Source organism: Symphalangus syndactylus, chromosome 4, assembly GCF_028878055.3.
Source record: "Symphalangus syndactylus isolate Jambi chromosome 4, NHGRI_mSymSyn1-v2.1_pri, whole genome shotgun sequence".
Classification (NCBI taxonomy): Eukaryota; Metazoa; Chordata; class Mammalia; order Primates; family Hylobatidae; genus Symphalangus; species Symphalangus syndactylus.
The window spans coordinates 69436137-69449086 of record NC_072426.2 but is presented as its reverse complement, the minus strand read 5'-3'; the positions used below and the strand labels follow the sequence as shown (position 1 = coordinate 69449086).

General features: G+C 44.2%; 1 non-coding gene across 1 annotated transcript; it reads left to right on the top strand.

Moving 5' to 3' along the window:
* The first annotated feature begins 597 nt into the window (after positions 1 to 597).
* LOC129481500 (small nucleolar RNA U3) lies at positions 598 to 810 on the top strand. The gene has a single exon (XR_008657473.1). It is a non-coding gene; the product is annotated as a small nucleolar RNA U3 (small nucleolar RNA).
* Positions 811 to 12950: the final 12140 nt, after the last annotated feature.

The following is a 12950-nucleotide window of genomic DNA, read 5'->3' as shown; positions in this document are numbered from 1 at the left end:
AGAGAAAGAAACAGAGGGAGAGAAAGAAGGAGAGAGAGAGAGACAGAGACAGAGAGAGAAACAGCCAAAGAGAGGGAGAGAAAAACGAGAGGGACAGACAGAGAGAGACAGAAAGAGACAGACAGAGAGAAAGAGAAACAGAGAGAGGGAGAGAAGTAGAAGTAGAGAGAAAGAGAGACAAAGAGAAAGGGAGAGACAGAGAGGGAGACAGACAGAATAAGAGATGAGAGTAAGAGACAGAGAGAGACATCGACAGAAAGAGAGAAAGAAAGAGAAAGAGAAGAGAGAAAGAGAAAGAGGAGAGACACACACATCAACAGAGACAGAGACAGTGAGAGAGAAACAGAGAGATAAAGAGAAGGAGAGAAAGAGGAGAGAGAGACAGAGAGAAAGAGACAGAGGGAAACAGAGAGAGGGAGAGAAAGAGAGAGAGACAGAGAAAGGGAGAGAGAGACAAACAGAGAAAGAGACAGGGAGAGAGAGACAGAGAAAGAGAAAGAGAGAGAGAGACAGAGAGAAAGGAGGCCATGAAGGCCAACTTTCCACTCATCATAATCAACCCAGACATGGCTGTTTCCCTGAGAGCACGCATGTGTGAGGACTGCGCTTTCAGAGTTCATGTCCACAGCTCATTGCGGGGGCAATTTCTCTGATCATGTGGAGCTGGACGCCAGGAGCAGGACACACCGTGTTCTTTCCTGAGCATGAAGCCAGCTCTGGGAGTTGTTTTGTTGCACCTGCCATTAGGCGTTGATTATGTTCTTTCTTTCCTCCGGTAGAGTAAGAAGGAGAGGACACAGTCCAAGTGGTTTCCCTTCTTAAAAAAACAAACAACAAACAACAAAACAAAATAAGAACACTAACGTGGGACCAGGCACAGATCCAAATTCTCGTTTTGAACTTTGAACCCTGCCCAGAAAGCCCTTCTCATGCGTCTTCAGTATCATATAGATACACCTGGGCCAGGCGCGGTGGCTCACATCTGTAATCCCAGCACTTTGGGAGGCTGAGGCAGGTGGATCACTTGAGGTCAGGCATTCCAGACCAGCCTGGCCAACAGGGTGAAAATATAGGCCAGGCACAGTGGCTCACGCCTGTAATCCCAGCACTTTGGGAGGCCAAGGTGGACAGATCACTTGAGGTCAGGAGTTTGAGACCAGCCTGGCCAACATAGCAAAAATCTGTCTGTACTAAAAGTACAAAAAAAAAAAAAAATTAGTTGGGCCTGGCAGTGCACACTTGTAATCCAAGCTACTCAGGAGACTGAGGCACGAGAATCACTTGAACCTGGGAGGCAGAAGTTGTAGTGAGCTGAAATTGAGCCACTGCACTCTAGCTTGGGTGACAAAGCCAAAAAGAAAGAAAGAAAGAAAGAAAGAAAGAAAGAAAGAAAGAAAGAAAGAAAGAAAGAAAGAAAGAAAGAAAACATAGAGTTGAGGTTGAAAGCATCACATAATATCCAGAAGTCCAAGAAAAATGATGGATGTGTTTGTCTGCATAACATCTTTAATATGGAAAAAAACACAGATAAAATTTTAAAGTAGGAAAAATGAGAAAAAAATCTGCAACGGATATGAGAGACAATGGGTGATTATCTTTTCTATACAAAGAGCATTTACAAAATAATAAGACAGGCGAGAAACGTGGGCAAAAGACATGAATAGGAAATTTACCAATAAGATATGAGACTATATTCAATCTCCCTGAAAAGCAAAGAAATGCAAATAAATCAGAAGAGCATTTCCCACATCAGATTTGCCATGATAAATACTTTGGATAAAACTCATTGTTGGCAAATATATGGTAAAATGACCAGTACCATAAACTATTGGTGATACTACACATTGTTATGCTTTTATAGGGTAGTTTGGCAATATCTATCAAAATATAATATATGCATATCATTCTTGCTTTTAGGAACTTATCCCTAGAAGATAATTCCACCATTATGCAAAGATGATTGTATAAGAATGTTCAGAGCAGTGCTGCTTGTAATAACTTAAAAAAAAAAAGCAGTTTTTGCCAGGTGCAGTGGCTTATGCCTGTAATCCCAGCACTTTGGGAGCCTGAGGCAGGCAGATCACTTGAGGTCAGGAGTTCGAGACCAGCATGGCTAACATGGCAAAACTCCGTCTCTATTAAAAATACAAAAATTAGCCAGGCGTCACTGCAGGTGCCTGTAGTCACAGCTACTCTGAAGGCTGAGGCAGAAGAATTGCTTGAACCTGGGAGATGGAGGTGGCAGTGAGCAGAGCACTCAGCATCGGTGACAGAGCAAGACTCCATCTCAAAAAAAAAAAAAAAAAAAAGACCGGGGGTGGTGGCTCACGCCGGTAATCCCAGCACTTTGCGAGGCCGAGACGGGCGGATCACGAGGTCAGGAGATCGAGACCATCCGGGCTAACGTGGTGAAGCCCCGTCTCTACTGAAAATACAAACAAATTAGCCAGGCGTGGTGGGGGGTGCCTGTAGTCCCAGCTACTCGGGAGGCTGAGGCAGGAGAATGGGGTGAACCGGGGAGGCGGAGCTTGCAGTGAGCCGCGATCGCGCCACTGCACTCCAGCCTGGGTGACAGAGCGAGACTCCGTCTCAAAGAAAAGCGTATTGTACTTACATTTTAAAAAGAAGCTGTTTCAAAGAAAACTTTTTTAATTTTGAAAAATAAAAACAAAACATGTACTGGTTGACATCAGTTTTCTGGAGAACTGGCCCACTCTCCAGAGGCCAGAGAGCTGCGATGCTTCCATAGCAGAAATGCCCAGTGAGTGACGAGGGCTAGTCTCAGGAAGCACACAGCCTCATCAGAATAAGCTGTATTCACAGGACATAAAAGGTAAATTGACTGAAGTGTAAAATGATTCAACTGGATTTTACTTTGTTTTCAAGAAGAGCATATTCATTGAGACCAGCCTGAGTGACAGAGCAGGACCCTGTGTCCAAAAAAAAAAGCCAGGTATAGTGGCACATGCCTGTTGTCCCAGCTATTCAGGAGGCTGAGATGGGAGGACTGCTCGAGCCCAGGAGTTCAAGGCTGCAGTGAACGATGATTGCATTGTTGCACTCCAGCCTATGTAACATAGTAAGACTCTGTCTAAAAAAAAAAAAAAAAAAAAGCATATTCATAGAATGGAAATTGTTTGCACAGCCTTCATAGGGGATCCCCAAAAGTAAATAGTTGGTAGAGTTTAATCTGATATTTTCTGTATTATTTGGGGTAAGTTGACTGCTATAACAAACAATCTTGAAATATGCATGACTAAATACAACAGAATTAGTTCCCTCTCTCATTGCTATCCACTGGGAGTGAGGGGTGGGTCCTACAAACTCATTCAAGGAGCCAGGCTTTCCAAAACTGGTTCCACTATGGGATCTCTGTGTCTCATCAATGCACAGGGAAGAGAGAGAGTGAGCCAGTGCAAAGGGCAGGAGTGGGAAGTCCAGGGGCCAGGCCTAGATATGACAGGCATCGCTTTTGCTTCCATCCCATTTGCCAGCACTGATCACATGGCTCCACCTAGATGCAAGAACACCAGGAAATGTAGCCTTCCTGTGTGTCCAAGAGGAAAACTAACTGGTTTAGGAAACTGGTTCTGCTGATTGTTCACGGAAGAAAGTTCTTGAATCTGGCAGATGCCCATATTTTAGTTACTCTCATATGGCTTAAAAGTAAATCTTTAGTGTCCCCATGCCTGGATAAAATATCCCTGAAGAAAATACTGTCTCCAATTGCTCTAGGCAACTTCCTCTTTTCTTTTCTTTTCCTTCTTTCTTTCTTTCTTTCTGTCTTTCTTTCTTTCTTTCTTTCTTTCTTTCTTTCTTTCTTTCTTTCTTTCTCTTTCTCTCTTTCTCTTTCTTTCTCTTTCTTTCTTTCTTCCTTCCTTCCTTTTCTTTCTCTTTCTTTCTTTCTTTATCTTTTTCTCTCTCTTTCCTTTCTTTCTACCTCCCTTCCTTCTTCCTTCCTTTCTTTCTTTCTTTTCTTTTCTTTCTTTCTTTCTCTTTTCTTTCTTTCTTTCTCTTTCTTTTCTTTCTCTCTCTCCCTCTGTCCCTCTCTCCCTGCCTTCCTTGTTTCCTTCCTTCTCTTTTTTTTTCTTCAAGGTCTCACTCTGTCACCCAGGCTGGAGTGCAGTGGCACGATCTTGGCTCACTGCAACCTCTGCCTCTTGGGCTAAGGTGATCCTCCCACCTCAGCCTCCACAGTAGCTGGGACCACAGGTGAGAGCCACCACACCTGGCTAATTTTTTAGAAATAATTATTTGTAGAGACAAAGTCTCACTATATTGCCCAGGCTGATCTCAAGTTCCTAGGCTCAAGCAATCCTCCTGCCTCACCTCCGAAAGTGCTGGGATTATAGGTATGCACCACCATGCCCAGATTTCTAAGCAACTGTTTTATTGTTGTTGTTGTTGTTTGTTTTTTGTTTTAGACAGAGTCTCGCTCTGTAGCCCAGGCTGGAGTGCAGTGGCACGATCATGGCTCACTGCAACCTCCACCTCCTACGTTCAAGAGATTTTCCTACTTCAACCTCCAGAGTAGCTGGGATTACAGGCACACACCACTGTGCCTGGTTAATGTTTGTATTTTTAGTTGAGATGGAGTTTCACCATGTGGGCCAGGCTGATCTCGAACTTCTGGCCTCAAGTGATTGCTCACCTTGGCCTCCCAAGGGATAATAGGTGTGAGCCACCCTGCCCAGCCCTAAGCAACTTTCTAAAAAATAGTTTAGTGTCCTACGTATCCTGATATCCAGAAGAAGTCAGATGATGCCAGAATCCCAGTGTTTAGAAAATAATTTGTTACTTCTCTCTCTCTCTACTGTTTCGGTAAATTCTCTTTCTGTTTTATGTATCTGTGAATTTTGAGTTTGAGTTCACTCTGTAGCGTTTCTGGACCTGGAAGGCTATAGTGGGACCTGAAGCTTGGTGGCCACAAGAACATTCTGTGGTCTCATGGGTCCCTTATGTGTCCATCCCTTGGCATCATCTCACTCAAACTGCACACTGGAGCATCTGGTGGGGCTGGCTGGAGCACGTGCAGAAGGCAGAAGATCAAATCCAGAAAATTAATTAAGGCTGGATCAGAACCAAAACCATGAGCCCATAATTTCAAAGCTGGAAAAAAGTCTGAAATGTATTTAATTAAATTAATTAATTAATTTATTTTGAGATGGAGTCTTGCTCTGTTTCCCAGGCTAGAGTGCAGTGGCTTGATCTCGGCTCACTGCAACCTCTGCCTCCCGGGTTCAAGCGATTCTCTGGCCTCAGCCTCCTGAATAGCTGGGATTACAGGCATGCACCACCATGCCCGGCTAATTTTTGTGTTTTTAGCATAGACAGGGTTTTGCCCTATTGGCCAGGCTGGTCTCAAACTCCTGACCTTAGGTGATCCGCCCACCTCGGCCTCCCAAAGTACTGAGATTACAGGCATGAACCACTGCCCCGGCCCCGAAATATATTTTAATATCAAAGTAAAGCAGAAATGGGGCTGGATACTTAGGCATTGACCCTTTTCTTTCTCTTTCTTTTTTTTTCCTCCTAGAGACAGGTTCTCATTCTGTTGCCAGGCTGGAGTGCAGCTAAGAGCCCTGGTCTTCAAAGAAAGTGTTCCCTTAAGCAGAAACATGGACTCAGCATCTCCTGGTTAGACTATTAGCTGTCTCTTGGGCAGCAGCCCAATCACAGCTCACTGCAGCCTCCCACTCCTGGGATGAAGTGATCCTCCCACTTCAGCCTTTCAAAGCACTGGGATTTCAGGCATGGGCCACTGTGCCAGGCCCATCACTGGCCTTTTAAAGCAGGGGTGCTCATCTTCTAGGACTTACTCTGAGAATGCTAGAAAGCCTGACTTTGCAAAGAAAGGCAAACTTAGTTCCACCAACTGCTCTAAGATTAAGGAGGGCTGAGGAGCCAGCAACCTAGGGTGGAGTAGCTGATTTGGTTTGGCTGTGTCTCCACCTGAATCTCATCTTGAATTGTAGTTCCCATAATCCCCACCTGTGGTGGGAGGTACCCGGTGGGAGGTAATTGAATCATGCGGGCAGTTAGCCCCGTGCTGTTCTCGTGATAGTGAGTTCTCACGAGATCTGATGGTTTGAAAAGGGGCTTTCCTCCCCTTTGCTCTACACTTCTTGCTGCAACCGTATGAAGAAAGACGTGTTTGCTTCGCCTTCTGCCACCACGATTGTAAATTTCCTGAGGCCTCCCCAGCCATGCTGAACTGTGAGTCAATTAAACCTCTTTCCTTTATAAATGACCCAGTCTTGGGTATGTCTTTATTAGCAGCGTGAGAATGGACTAATACAGTAGGGAACAGAAAAAGTACCTCTTCCCTTTATTCTAGGAACCTTCCAGTTCACACCAAGATAAATCTAGCGCTCTTCACCTCTGAATGTGAATTTCTGCTCTCCTGTCATTTTGGGAGGTGTTAGTATTCAGTCTAGGAGAATTAACAAGTTCCGTAAGAATTAGCTCCTTTGCTCACCAAAGTTACTCACATAAAAAGCCCTCAGACTCAGATATTTAACTTCTGTTCGCATCAGAGCTGAGGCTGGTGGGAAAAAGCCCAAATCAAGGCCTTTTTTGTTTATTAAATTTTGATCAAGAGCCCTTTAATTCGGGGTATGCGGCTTTCTCTTATGGCACATACTGTTGCACTTGAAGTGGTTAATTGAGAAAGCTCTGAGCTGCTGCAGCCCAGGAGACAGTTAATAGTTTCCAGGAGGTGCTGAGTCCACATGTCTGCTTAAGGGAACCTCTGCTGAAAACTTCCTCTGAAGACCGAGGCTCTTGCCTGGATTCTTAGATCACTCACAGGCAGAACCGACTCAATAACTTGTGGGACCAAGTGTACAATAACAATATGGTGCCCTTTGTTCAAAAACTACTAAGACTTTCAGGATGGTGATAGTGGAGCATTATCTAAGTTGGGGCCTCTCCTAAGTGTGGGGCCCTGAGCGCCTGCGCAAGTCACACACCCATGAAGCCAATTCTGCCCACATGTTATCTTCAAATTCTACCGACTCAAACTAAATGCCAGTTTTTCCTTCCTTGAGCGTACTTTTTTTTCCTCATGTACTTATTACATTTAGTGGGCCACTGTGTACCCAGGAAAAAAGCTTGGGATCATCCCAGATTTCTCTCTCCCCTTCACCCCCACCATCTAATTAGTGATGTTTCCTGTTAATTTCACCTGGAAAACTTCTTTTGTTATTTAACACATTTCTCATCTTAATCCCCATCCTGGTTCTGACTCTCATGATCTTTCAGTGGTATCTGCCTGCCTGGATCCCCCACAATGATCTCTCTAAACCACTCAGCTGACCACATCACTGCCCTGCTTAAAAACCTTCCAAGACTCCTTGGAACCTATGAAATAAAACCCAAATGATTTAGCATGGCACATGACACCCTCTGCAGCCTGGCTCCTCCCCACCGCCTCATACCTGATGCTCCCACAACTCTAAGCTACACAGGTTCTGGATGCTCTGTATTGAGTCATGCCACTGTGTCCTCTTATGCTTTTCCTCCTGTCAGAAACGCTGTGCCTGTCTCCCTCACCTTACCTCCTGGAAAGCCTGACTCATGGTCCCCCAAAAATCCAGGTCTCAATCTCTGGAATCTGTGAATGTTACCATATATAGCAAAAGAGACTTTGCAGCTGTGAAGTGCTTGAAATGGGGAGATGATCCTGGATTACCTGGGTGGACACTAAATACAAGTAGAAGTGTTCTTTTTTCTTTTTTTTTTTTTTTTTTTGAACCTGGGTCTTCTGACTTAATGCCAGGCTATCTCCCCTTTGTTTTTCTTTCTTTTTTTTTTTATTATTATACTTTAGGTTTTAGGGTACATGTGCACAATGTGCAGGTTTGTTACATATGTATCCATGTGCCATGTTGGTTTGCTGCACCCATTAACTCGTCATTTAGCATTAGGTATATCTCCTAATGCTGTCCCTCCCCCCTCCTCCCACCCCACAACAGTCCCCAGAGTGTGATGTTCCCCTTCCTGTGTACCATTTGACCCAGCCATCCCATTACTGGGTATATACCCAAAGGACTATAAATCATGCTGCTATAAAGACACATGCACATGTATGTTTATTGCAGCACTATTCACAATAGCAAAGACTTGGAACCAACCCAAATGTCCAACAACGATAGACTGGATTAAGAAAATGTGGCACATATACACCATGGAATACTATGCAGCCATAAAAAATGATGAGTTCATGTCCTTTGTAGGGACATGGATGAAACTGGAAAACATTCTCAGTAAACTGTTGCAAGGACAAAAAACCAAACACCGCATGTTCTCACTCATAGGTGGGAATTGAACAATGAGAACTCATGGACACAGGAAGAAGTGTTCTTATGAGAGGGAGACAGAACTCGGACTCCACAGAAGAGAAGATGATGTGGAGCTGGAACAGAGGGAGATTTGCAGATGCTGGCCTTGGAGATGGAGGAAGGGGTCATGAGCCAAGGAGTGCAGCTCTAGAAGCTGGAAAAGGCAAGATATGCATTCTCCCCTAAAGCCTCCAGAGATGCACAGCCTTGCCAACACTTTGGTTTTAGCCAGTGGAACCCATTTAGGCTCTTGACTTGCAGGACTGTAAGAAAATAAATGTGTGTTGCTTTAAGCTACCAAGTTTGTGATTCTTTGTATGACACATAGGGAACTAATATACTTCCCTTCCTTCCTCAGCACAACCAGCTACGACCCTTCCTCTGTGCATACATAGCATCAACAACATACTTTCACCATATTATGCTAATTGCACATTTCTTATTTCCTCATTAGGTCATATGCGCCTGAAGGCAGGGACCATGTCTTGTTCCTTTTTTTTTTTTTTTTTTTTTTTTTGAGACAGAGTTTTGCTCTTGTTGCCCAGGCTGGAGTGCAATGGTGTGATCTTGGCTCACTGCAACCTCTGCCTCCCAGGTTCAAGCGATTCTCCTGTCTCAGCCTCCTGAGTAGCTGGGATTACAGGTATGCGCCATCACGCCCAGCTAATTTTGTATTTTTTTAGTAGAGACAGGGTTTCTCCATGTTGGTCAGGCTGGTCTCGAACTCCTGACCTCAGGTGATCCACCTGCCTCGACCTCCCAAAGTGCTGGGATTACAGGCTTGAGCCACCGCACCGGCCCTGTTCCTCTTTATCTCCCTGGCACCTAGCCAGACGTAACAAGCAGCTTGTAAATATTTTTCAAATGAAACTGCCCCACAGTGTGAAAAGCAGGGCAAGAGGCGTGTTGATGGGGAACAATCTACTTTCAGTTCAATAAGTTACTCTTTCTATGATCATAATTGTCATTGCTCCAGGAGGAGCAAAACCCATGAGAGCAGAACATGTTGTACAGAGCACAGAGCCCTCAGATTGCAACCGGCCAGTGTGTAGCCCTCTCTGATGGAAAGAAAAAACTGTCCCAGAGTAAGAGGACTACTGAAATGCATTTCGGAAAGTCATTTTATAGAGAGCAATATGCTTGGGATAGCATTGGGATATCACCGATACAGTCTATGTCGACTGTGACTTTTGGGAAATTGATAGACACAGGCTGAAATTTTTGTGCAAATAGTAGTTAGGACTTCGACGCAAGGCAGTGACACCTCCACACAGATGCAATAAGGAGCAGTCAGACAAGTATCAGCAGAGCTTGGAAAGAGCAGGGAAAGGATTTTGGTTGAGAAGAAAACTGTTCTCTTAGCCATACTCACTAAGGGTTTCCAGCTGCTTTCTAGGACCCACTGCCTGCTAGCTGTACTTAGATATGTGAGCTTCTGCTTGCTTCCTCTATAGTAAAAACTCTTAATTGTAATTACGTAATGTGATGTAGTGATCGGTTGTGATCTACTCATCTTTTGTTGCCTTTGCAAACTTCAGCGTTAATGAACACCCTGAGATGTTATTCTAGAAGCATCTGACTTGGAGGATGCTGATTAATGGTTGCCATCAGGAATCTGGTGATCACAGTGAGTAAAATGAAGTAAGGAACTCCACTTCCAGAAAGCTGCTTTGACAAGGCTCCCCTCTGCCTGGGTGGGCCACACATCACCGATGTATAACCCAGAAGAGCTAGATAATTCTCATCTGTGACCTGACCCACATCATCATTTACTCTGTTCAAAGATAAACATGGAAATGATGGAAAAATTTGGAACCTCCTAAAATTGCCCAGACTGTGAAAACTCTGGTCTGAAAAAAAATGAAAGAAAAAAGCAACATGAATCAGCAAAGCTGACTGCCTTGTTGTGGCAATAAACAGCCCAACAAATCTGTGTCTGTAAAACTGGTGTTGGTTCCTCCTCTCGTCACGTGGCCCAGCCTTGCCTGCCTCCACCACTTCTCTGGTTAACACCAAATCCAAGCGTACCCTACCCAGGAAATTTACTCCCATCATGTGAGCTAAGGCCATAAAAATCAATTGCAGAAGCAAGTCTGAGAGCAATGCCTATTGCTGCACAGATTTTTTAAAGTAATTATTCAAATAGATGTGGAAAACCAGTGATAAAAGGAAAACTTTAGCTGAATTAAATTTAAAGGAGTTTAATTGAGCAATGAATGATTTGTGAATTGGGCAGCCCCCAGAATCACAGCACAGTCACAGAGACTCCAGCGTAGCCACCTAGTGGAAGAAGATTTATGGACAAAAAAAGAGAAATGATGTATAGAAATCGGCAGTGAGGTACAGAAACAGCTGGATTGGTTACAGGTTGACATTTGCCTGATTTGAACACAGTCTGAACACTTAGGAGTGTATGAGTGGTTGAAGTGCGGCCACTGGGATTGGCCATGATTCAGTTATTGTTAAGGTGTATATGCCTAAGTTAGGTTTTCATTCTTGTCTGATTATTAAGCTAGGTTACAGTTCATCCACAAGGACTCTAATATAGAAGTACAGAGTCCTGGCTGGGCGCAGTGGCTCACACTTGTAATCCCAGCACTTTGGGAGGGCGAGGCGGGTGGATCCTCTGAGGTCAGGAGTTCAAGACCAGCCTGACCAACACGGTGAAACCCAGTCTCTACTAAATACAAAAAATTAGCCAGGCATGGTGGCTCATGCTTGTAATCCCATCGGGAGGCTGAGGCAGGAGAATCACTTGAACCTGGGAGACCGAGGTTGCAGTGAGTCGAGATCACGCCATTGCACTCCAGCTTAGGCAACAAGAGCAAAACTCTGTCTCAAAAAAAAAAAAAGGAGAAGTACAGAGTCCATATTTGGCTTGCTTTAACACCAGGAAGAGAATGATGCTAATCATTTCATTAAGAGTTCACGTTTCCTCAGACAACCTACAGAATGGGAGAAAATATTCACAAACTACACGTCCAACGAAGGGCTAGTATCCAGAATCTATAAGGCCCTTCAATAGTTTAACAAGCAAAAAACAACCCCATTAAAAAGTGGGCAGGCCAGGCACAGTAGCTCATGCCTTGTAACCCAGCACTTTGGGAGGCTGAGGCGGGATGACTGCTTGAGCCCAGAAGTTTGAGATCAACCTGGGAAACGTAGGGAGACTCCATTCTTACCAAAAAAAAATTAAAAATTAGCCAGATATGTAGCCACCTATAGTTCCAGCTACTTAGGAGGCCGAGATGGGAAAATCGCTTGAGCCTGGAAGGTTGAGGCTATGGTGAGCCATGATCATGCCACTGCACTCCAGCCTAGGCAACAGAGTGAGACCTTGTCTCAAAAAAAAAAAAAAAAAAAAAAGTGGGTGAAAGACATGAAAAGACACTCTCAAAATAAGACAAAGAAGCAGCCAACAAACATGAAAAAATATTCAACATCACTAATCATCAGATAAATGCAAGTCAAAACCACTATGTAATACCATCTCATACTAGTCAGAATGGCTATCAGAATGGCTATTACTAAAAAGTCAAAAAATAACAGGTGTTTGTGAGGATATAGAGAAAATGGAACGCATATACACTGTTGGTGGGAATGTAAATTAGTTCAGCTCCTGTGAACTAAGCATTTTGGAGATTTCTCAAAGAACTAAGAATAGAACTACCATTCTATCCAGCAATCCCATTACTGGGTATATACTCCTCCCCAAAATAAATTGTCCTACAATAAAGACATATGCATTTGTACATTCATTGCAGCACTATTCACAACAGCAAAGACATAGAATCAACCTAGGTGCCCATTAACGGTGGACTGGATAAAGAAAATGTGGTACATATACACCATGGAATATTATGCAGCCATAAAAAAGAGTGAGACCATGTCCTTTGCAGAAACATGGATACAGCTGGAGGCCATTATCCAAAGTGAATTAATGCAGGAACAGAAAACCAGATACTACACGTTCTCACTTATAAGTGTGAGCTGAGGCCGGGCGCAGTGGCTCACCCTTGTAATCCCAGCACTTTGGGAGGCCGAGGCGGGCAGATCATGAGGTCAGGAGATCGAGACCATGGTGAAACCCCATCTCTACTAAAAATACAAAAAAAAAAAATTAGCCGGGTGTGGTGGCGGGCGCCTGTAGTCCCAGCTACTCGGAGAGGCTGAGGCAGGAGAATGGCGTGAACCCGGGAGGCGGAGCTTGCAGTGAGCCGAGATTGCGCCACTGCACTCCAGCCTGGGCGACAGAGCGAGACTCCGTCTCAAAAAAAATAAAATAAGTGTGAGCTAAACATTGGGTACACATGGACGTAAAGAGGCAATGATAGATACTGAGATCCAATAGAGCAGGAATGGGGAGAAAGGGTACAAAGGTTGAAAAACTACCTATTGTGTATTATGCGTACTACCTGGGTGATTGGATCAATCATACCCCAACTCTCAGCATCACACAATATACCCAGGTAACACATCTGCACATGTACCTCCTGAATCTAAAAAGTTGAAAAAAATTTTTTTTTGAGACAGAGTCTGGCTCTGTCGGCCAGGCTGGAGTGCAGTGGTGTGATCTCAGCTCACTGCAACCTCCACCTCCCGGATTCA